The sequence below is a fragment of the Alexandromys fortis genome, unplaced genomic scaffold (assembly GCF_014885135.2).
Source record: "Alexandromys fortis isolate MF-2015 unplaced genomic scaffold, M_Fortis_MF-2015_v1.1 scaffold_139, whole genome shotgun sequence".
In the NCBI taxonomy this organism is placed as follows: domain Eukaryota; kingdom Metazoa; phylum Chordata; class Mammalia; order Rodentia; family Cricetidae; genus Alexandromys; species Alexandromys fortis.
This window is the reverse complement of record NW_026068020.1, coordinates 4,339,044-4,348,486: the sequence shown is the minus strand read 5'-3', so window position 1 is coordinate 4,348,486 and position 9,443 is coordinate 4,339,044. Positions and strand designations below refer to the sequence as shown.

At 45.0% G+C, this 9,443-nt stretch overlaps 1 long non-coding RNA gene across 1 annotated transcript; it reads left to right on the top strand.

Annotated features, from left to right (window-relative positions):
• The first annotated feature begins 2,549 nt into the window (after positions 1–2,549).
• LOC126514307 (uncharacterized) lies at positions 2,550–9,368 on the top strand. Its single transcript, XR_007595549.1, has 5 exons — positions 2,550–2,775; positions 2,859–2,971; positions 5,006–5,125; positions 6,631–6,818; positions 8,392–9,368. It is a non-coding gene; the product is annotated as an uncharacterized lncRNA (long non-coding RNA).
• The last annotated feature ends 75 nt before the right edge of the window (positions 9,369–9,443 follow it).

The window sequence follows — 9,443 nt, the reverse complement described above, 5'->3', positions numbered from 1 at the left end:
TGGGGATAGATGATACCTTCCACCCTGGTTGGTGAAGGAAATGTCTCTACTGATTACAGCAATGCATACACTAATCCTATCCTGCAATACACTCCCAGACACCAAGAAATTACACCCAGTCAACTGGAAACAGAAAAATCACCATCCCAGGTCTTTCTCCACTGGATCAGAAGCTTTTTACAAGATAAAGACTTTGGCTTTTTCATTTATATATTAATCCATATGCTTGACTCATGAGTTGTACATGTCATTGTGGTTGGATACAGCCCTGAATCTGTACTGAACAGCTGTCTACCATAGCTGTCATCCAGTTGTGAGATATGATGGGGCTTTAGTTAAAGGGATGTAGAAGCAAAGAGGAGGCTCCCAATTAGCTCTGAGGAAGAAGGCAGGGAGACATCCAGGACCTATGATGGGCAGAATGGATTTACTGACAAGGAAGGATTGAAGAACAGACAACACAGGCTGGCTCGTGGTTGAGAAGTCAAGTTGTCAATGTCTCCCCTGGGCTTAAATGCCACCTCTGGCATGCTATGTAGTCCGCTCTTTTGCTATGTTTGGTATTGGAGCTCTCAGGTCACTGGCAGACTTTGCATTTGTGTTCTTGAAAAATGTTTCATGATGTGAGCCTGTGCAACCAGCCTTTACCTTTCATGGATGGGTAACGGAGTGAAATGAACTGCTCAAGAACTGAATAGGACATGAGGGGCCTATGGGGGCACAGAGGGCGGTCCAAGTGTGTGGGTACTGAAGCCCATCTTCTAACTCTCAGCCCAGAATACACTCTTCAGGCAGCAGAAGGCTTCATTAGTGTTTTCAAAATGACAAAACTTCAGTCCTCTACATTAAGAAAGGGTCCAGTAGCACTTTTAACTTGGGTGGGCAGGAAGAGCACATGTAATGATTCTATGCAAATAAAAGTAAAATCTCACATGCTCTGGGTATGCACTAGGTCCTCTACATACATACCACATACATACTACATAGATACATTTCATCTGGGGTCTTTCTGAGACTCCTACCAGTTGGAATGGGAGTGTCTCTGACTCTTACCTGCACTTGGACCCTTCCCCCACACCAGTTTGCCTATTTCAGCTTTATGTGAGGGTTTGTGTCTGGTCTTATTGCATCTTGTTTTGCCGTGTTTGGTTGATGTTTACTGGGAGGTCTGTGACTTTTTCAAGCAAAATGGAGGAGAAGTGGACCTGGGAAGGGAGGAAAGGGGGAAACACGGAGGAGTGGGGAGAGGGTAGGCTACAGTCAGAATGTACAGTATAAGAGAAGAATAAAGAGAAAAAAATTCTACACACTCACTTGGCCCATTGTTTTCAAGTAAAATCTACGACTACTAATAGCAACCACAACAATAATACTAATCAATGTTTCCTAATTGCTTGCGCCTCAGTGGGGAGATACTCCTGTCCCTGTTGACTGTGGTCCTCTCCCAGCCTCTACTTTTATCCTCCCTTCTTTTAACTTCAGTGCTGGCTAATGCCTGTAATGCCTCATTCATGTTTTTTACATGAGTGGGTAGTAGAACAGCAATCATTCTTCTAGATGGATAAAAAGTCTTCAGCCTTACTGCTTTTAGCCCCTGATATGTCTCCTTATAGAGGCAAAACCACTGCCCAGTGCAATATTCCTGGGACTTTCTTGATTTTCTCTGAGATGACTATTCTTGGTTGTCAGCTTGATTATATCTAGAATGAACTCAATAATGGCTGGGCACACCTGTGAGGGATCTTGGCTTAATGATTTGAAGTGAGAAGGTCCATTTCTAATACAGATCATTGAGGTGGGACCACACACATTTAATTCATATCTTTCCAACTGGGAAAATCCCACATGCTGCTGAAAGCCTATATAAAGGACATGGAAGAAGGAAGCCTTCTCTCTTTGCCTGCTTCTTCTAAGTCTTGCTGGAAAGTGCATCCCTTCACTGGTATTAGAGCCTACTTCTTCAGGATTTTGGTGTATACTGAAGACTAGCCAAGACATCTAGTCTTATGGCCTGAACAACTGCTGGACTCTTGAAACTTCCATTCATAAGCAACCATTGTTGGATTAGCTGTACCACAGCCTGTAAGTCATTCTAATAAATCTCATATATATGTATGAGACTTATGTTTATGTGTATGTATGTGTGTGTGTGTATTCATTCTCTAAGTTGTTACTCTAGAGAACCCTGACTAAAACACTCTGAGACTGCAATTCTCCTTTTGCATCCTTTTGGAAATGGGAAATGGACATCCTAGGCAGCCTGCTGTCAGTTTCCAGATGCATTTGGCAATGCCTACACGTTTTATTCTGAATGATCACCCTTATTTGTAACGGCGTAAGCGAATGCAGACAGACTGTCAAAATATAGACAGCTTTAATGGAGGAATAGACTTACAGAACCACCGCGGAGACCAGGAAAGCAGAAGCGAGCGCTGGGAGCACGCTCGCCAAATTTATAGGCAAACTTTAGCCTGAGGCGAACACGCCCCCTAAGGGGTGGGACTTATCCCTACACTTACTGACCTGGAAATGATGAGACTCTGGAGTTTGTGGCATGGGGACAGGAGAGGAAGGGGACTTCCGTGTCCCGATGGGCTACCCTATGGGAGAACCCCGGGGCAATAGTACACAACAACAGCCTGTGTTCTCTGAAGAGCCCCTGCCCTTTGTGTCCCCCAGGTCAAAGTCCAGCTGAGCTCCTGGCTCTGACGCTTGCTGTCCTTTGGGATCTCAGGAGGTTGCAAAGCTCTCACTCCAACTGTGGACTATTTCCAGGTCAGGAAATAATTTCTCTCTGGCTCCTAAGAGCCTTTGCCTTCTAGCTCTGAAATCCTGGATTCATTTTTTTTTTTGGTTAGGTTTGCTTTTCTGATCCTTTGGTATTAAGTGGCGCGGTTCCTCAGCCTATTAGAAGCCAGGAGGCTTTCATTACCAGAGCTGAAGTGCACATGGCTTGAACTTGGAGAGGGAGGTGAGTTCATTTCCATCAGTTGATTGAGCACCCACTGCATGCCTGGGCCTTAGATGGGTCCAGATTATTTCCCTGATATTTCCTGGTCTCCAGGATGTAAGGTCCCTTCTGTTGGGTTGGATTGTGATACCTCCTGGGGTTTGAGCTGCCTCATTAGAAAAAGGAGGCCTTGAATGAAATAATCACTCAGGCTGTCCCCTCTCTGGGACACTAGAGTCACATCTCTGGACAGAGGGAAAGGAGGAAGCCTTTGGTGAGAACATCCATATGTTCTTTCTTCCTGGTCATTGAGTCTTTCTGAGTTATTTTTGTAAACGAGGCAGACATTAGATGAGAGAGACAGGAAATCCCTCTCCTCCCACCCATCCCCCTTCAGTCTGAGAACAGGCATTCTTGCTCCACTATTCAGCCATCTTTGGGGGTGGGGGAGGAGTCACTGCTGGTGGGAAAATGATGGGTTGGGTAGATGTTGTCGGCCAGGAGGGCAGAGGGGGAAGGAGGTCAGGCCGGCTGGATCTGGAGTTGAATAGATGGGTTTGAGAAGGAAGGGGTGGAAGGACTTGACCCCACTCTCAGTGTGTGCGTGTATTCTCCTATCCTTAGCTCCAGCCTCGATTTCCACGTGAACTCTGGCTGGGCTTACCCATATGGTTGTCTGGACTGTTTAGATTGCAATGCTTTGACCAACTGGCTGGCTCTATGGAGACATCATCACTGTGTTCTCTCTCTCTCTCTGTGCCCTCCAGGGTGTACTTGATGATGCTTTTAAAATCCAAGAACCTCTCTTTTTTTCTCTGCTGCAATCACTCTTGTCCACCTTGAACTGTTATCTTAGCTTGAACTGAGCAGCAGCAACTTCATCCCCACCCCCGAAGATGGATTAGTAACAGAGTAAGGCTCCCTGCTCTCAGACAGCAGGGGGTAAGGCCTGAGGGGAAGGGTTCCCAGGCTCTCTCTTTATAAAAGTAACACCGAGTCTCAGGTAGGAGCCTCTGAAATGCCTCTGGTGCTTATTCCCTCCCTTCTAACGCCTCTGTAGTCAAGGCCAATCAAAATCTGACCAAATAGTCTTCATGCTTAAGACCCTTTAATAACTTCCTGTTGAATGGTCAGGGTTGTCGTCAAGAGTCAAGAGTCGGTGACTTGGCATGTTCCTGCTCACTTTCCCAGCCTTATCTGATACAGGGCCCTGCCTCATCCTGAATGCCAAGTCTCTCAGTGTCTCACGAGACACTATTGAAAGGGCTTGGGATGCTATTGCTGACTACCCTAGAGCAGCAAACATATGTCGGAACTCCCTTAGGCAAACTGCGTGACTCTATCTAGGACTTGGGATGTTATTAACAACTACTCTAGATTGCAGTGCTTCTCAATCTTCCTAATGCTGCGACCCTTTAATACAGTCCCTCATGTTGTGGTGACCTCCAGCCACACAGTTATTTTCATTGCTACTTTATAACTGTAATTTTGTTAGTGCCGAGAATCAAAATGCAAATATTTGTGTTTTTCAATGGCCTTAAGTGACCCCCGTGAATGGGTTGTTTGTCCTTCAAAGAGGTTGTGGCCCACAGGTTGAGAATCTCTGCTCTAGAACACTTGATATACAGCAGAATTCCCTTAGGCTAACTGTAGGACTCTGTCTAGGGCTCAGGAAGCTATTAGTGATTACTCTAGAGCAATAGCAAGGCATTACCTTGGGCAAATTGTGTGACTCTGTCTCTGGGGTGACATACTTGTTTCTGCCCCAGAACTCCTCCCTCCTCTAGTCTGTCTGTCTGTCTGGGACTCCCTTGCCCTGATTTTTTTTCCCCTCTCATTCATTCTGAATTGTCCTTTAGCTCATATATCAACACTTGCTTTTCCAAAGAGACTTTCCTAACTATCTCAAGTCCATCCATGGTATACCTTTCTAGAATCTTCTACGAAACATTCCTCTAGTGTGACTGACTGTGCCTTGGAGGGCCTCCATTGCTGCTGTTGTTTTCCCTGCATTTATGAAACCCACTGACTGATAGTCACTCCCCTGTATTACAGGTACTCAGCAGTCAGGAACTAAGGGATGCTTTGCTCACGTGTGTCTCCAGCTCGAAGCTGGTACTGAGTCAATGAGGACATCAGATAATCATTTGGGAAATGGTTATTCGCTGGTTCCTGGTATGAGAAGCTCACTGACTGCAAAGTTTCTGTTTAACTGATCAAAGATTTAAATGGTGGTTTCCCTGTCCTGCACTATCCCACAGCCATTTCTAAATAATCACCCAGAGGTTTTATATTAATTACAAAATGTTTGGCCTATAGTTCAGGCTTATTACTAACTGGCTCTTACATTTTAACCCATTTCTATTCATTTATGCATTGCCACGTGGCTATGGCTTTACCTGTGTTCTAATATATCTTGGTCCTCCAGCCGCTGACTGGCATCTCTCCTGATTCTGAGTTCTCAGTTTGATTGTTCCACCTAACCTTATCCTGCCTGGCTATTTGCCAAACAGTTTTTGTTATTAACCAGTGAGAAGAATACATAGTCACAGAGTGCTTATAAAGATCATCCCACAGCACAAGAACTCTTGAAAATGAATATAGCTTTGGAAGACATAAATGATATCTTGTCAGAAAAATGAATAACCCATTAGTTTTCCTATTTAATAATGATAACACCTTCTGGAGAAGGAAAGGCCAGTGTGCTGGATAAATGCTTTGGTCTCTGTGAGATCAGTGTTCAGTAAAACAATTGGCTGCATACCTGGGTACAGTGTGGATCTTTGCATGTTATTCATGTTTAATGCAAAACCTGCAGAAACTCCACCTGTCCTTCATCTTGGAGGGTGTATCTTCTAGCATCCATGCCATGGGCATGAGAGGCCTCAAACCCATCTCAGGTTGTCACATGAATTAATTAGGTTTAATTATTCTGTATTGTTTGGAGTTCAGTAACAAGATGCACAGAAGTGAACCACGTGGGCACTTTGAGGGCAGACCCCAGATGGTTTTCATGCCAGACAAGAGCCCCATTCCTGGACCACCTCTGTGATAATCTGAAGCAAGCAACAGTCTCTCCACACCTCCCCTCCTTTTCTCCTTCCTCTCTTTTCTCATGTAGGTCAGGCTGGCCTCACACACACTGTGTAGCTAAATACGACTTTGAATTCCCATCCTTCTGCCTCCATCCCCTGAGTCCTGGGATCACAGGAGTACACTATCATAACTGGTTAATGTGGGGCTGGGAATTAGACCCAGAGTTTTCTACATGCCCTCTGTGACCATCTTTCTTTATTCTCTCTGTCTGTCTGTCTGTCTGTCTGTCTTGCTGTGTGTGTTCTCTTTTCTCCATTTCCGGTTTTATCATTTTTCTTCCTCTGTCTTTACACTCTATTCCTTTTAAGACGTCTTCACTAATTTTTCCCATGATGTCAGCTGACTTTTACAGAGGACACATTTTCAAACAGAAACACCCCCAAGGCTTAGAAAAGTATAGTAGACAAAGAGACATAATATTTAGATGTGTACCAGTGCATCTCATGTGACACTGGGCAGGTCAGGAGACCCCAGTGTCATTATCTGAATTCATTTATTCATTCATTCATTCAAAATTCATTTACTAAAAAAAATTCATTTACTTAATTACTGGTAATAAATCATGTCATTGCTGTCTCCAACAGACTCACAGTCTGAGGAGGATGACAATTTCAAGGTTCTCACAGAGTGAACAAATCGTGACAGCAGAGATGGTTGCTGTGGCCATGTCAGGAGCAGGCAGAGGAGCAGGGGAGGGTCAGAGCAGCTGTGCATCGGATCTGGAGTCTGAGCTGAACAGAGCAAGAGGAAGATCTGGCCTGAAGAAGGCAAGGTGAGAAGTTTTAGTGAATGCAAGGTTGAGGTTTTTCTCATCTTTGCCCACATGCTCTGCTTCTGTGCTCAGGTTCCCCACATCTGGATGGTGGACCTAGGGAGCTCTGCTTCCATGCTCAGGTTCCCCACATCTGGAATGGTGGACCTATGGCACTATGCTTCCGTGCTCAGGTTCCCCACATCTGGAATGGTGGACCTATGGCACTATGCTTCCATGCTCAGGTTCCCCACATCTGGAATGGTGGGCCTATGGCACTATGCTTCTGTTCTCAGTCTCCCACATCTGAAATGGTGGACCTATGGAGCTAGGCTTCCTTGCTCAGGTTCCCCACATCTGGAATGGAGGACCCAGGAGCTATGCTTCTGTGCTCAGGTCTTCTACATCTGTAAAGGTGGGCCTAGGGAGCTATGCTTCCATGCTCAGGTCTCCACATCTGGAATGGTGGACCTAGGGAAGAGTCTCTACCACTAATACTCACACTGGGAGCAGACAATGTAAGAGTTGACAAGAGGATCCAAGTACCTGCCTCTCCGAGAAGCGTCCTTGTTGGCCCCAAGGAGACCATGTCAGGACTGCCCTAAAGGGCAACTGGGATGATGGGAGTGCTCAGTACAGCTCTTGACCCGTAGGAGCCAGGTGGCTGCATTTAGACTAAGGGAGTAAGACTGGGTTCAGCGATAACACCTGTAAGTCCAGTATTTGGGAAGCTGAGGCAGGAGGATTGTGAGTTTGAGGCCAGCAATGTATATACAGTATGTTCCAGAACGAGCCCCCTGATTGGTTATTCAATAAAAAATTATCTGATCTGGAACCACACATATACAGCAAAAATGGACTCAGCAGGTCACACTTACATATTTGTGCACACAGATACATTATGTAACAATAATAATCAAAGAAAAAGGCTATCAGTTTGAGAGTGAAGGAGTTATGGGAGGATCTGGAGGGAGAAAGGGAAGCAGAAAGTGATGAATTATATTTTAATTAAAATGTGTATGAAACAACTTAAACTAAAAAAAATTAGCTTTCTGAAACCTCGCTACCCACATTTGGTCTCTGATGGTTTGGCTCAACAACCTGAATTTGATGAAAACCTCAAAATAAAATAAGGAGGTAACTTTGAGGCCACCAACTATTGAACTGAATGCCATCACCGTAGAGAGCTGGACTGTTGCGGATCAAGGCCATAGTATCTTGGGTTACTGTTAGCCTCTTATTGTCATAGACTGCCCATCTCCGTGTCCCACTGAATATCCTTGTCAGGTAAGTCATTTCACGATGTTAACAGACGAGCCGCTACCACCAATCCAAGAGCACAGCATCTCTTCAACAGCACCCGAGGCCCAGAGCAGATTCCTCTGCTTCACTATAACCTTGTCAACCCTATGTCTCCACTAAGGCATTTTTTAAAAATCCTTTGATTTATGTCTTTCTTTTGTTCTGTAACTATAAAAACTTCACGACAGGTTTCCACGTTGGAATGTGTTACTTGGGCAACTCAAATCGGTGTTCCTGGGAAATGGCCATTCATATTTGTCCCCAGAATAAACTGTTTCTTATTCTCTTTGAGATGAGAGCTGAATTCTGCAACAAGACGTGTGGCCTTTTGATGCACTGAGGGGTTGCCCTGTACCGGACATGGTTACTGAAAGTGTCTAGGCTGCAGAGTATCTTCCGATGGAAATCATTCAGTCCCTCAGTTCCTCTGCCCTGACACAGTGTATTGGCAAGCTTGCTGGCATCGAAGATGGAACCACACAGGGGATTTATTTTGTCCTTCAGTCTGCAGCTGCATGAAAGATCATGGGACGGAAGGGTCGGCGGGCCATCTCACCACATCCTTTCCCCTTCTCACCCAAAGTATTAGCCCCAGATAGAGGGTGGGCAGATTCCGTATTGGAAGCTGGAGTTAGTATGCACAATTACCAGCTAAGCACCAGGACTGTGAATGGTGTGTTTGTTTTGACTTAACCCTCCTCCATCCCAGATGCCCCTGGAGGAGTACAAATTGATATTAGCGTACATTAATCAGACTCAGCAATTTGGGAAGTGGCTGAGCCCACACATCAAAAGCATGGGGAGGACTGAGAGGAGTGATAACGAGAGCTAGACATCACAAGTCTCAGAGACATAACTTGATCAGAGGGCTGAGGTTGAGCTCTGGGATGCCCAGCTGCCTCTGTTTCTCCAGCCTCCCGACTCTCCCTATATAATCTACTGACTGATGAGCTGGAAGACAGGATTTTTTTTTAGGGTGTTAATCCATTGTCTTCTCAGATTGCCAGGTCTCTAAATAAAACACAGCTGAAAGACTGAATTTCTGTTTCTGCTCATTGGCATTTGTGATGGCAGAGCTATCGGATTCTGTATGCCAGTTGCAGAATGATGCATGGTACTATTGGGCATTTTAAAGAGTAAGAGATCATCTATAGGAAATATCTGGGGTGTTTCTCCTGGTCTTGAGACATCATCTTGTTTTTTTTTCTTCTTTTTCACAGCTGTATTTGAGGTGATATCAAGAGAATCCAGAGCTCATTGTATACGTGCCTTTGTATCTCTCTCTCTCTCTCTCTCTCTCTCTCTCTCTCTCTCTCTCTCTCTCTCTCTTCTCCTTTTTTTTTT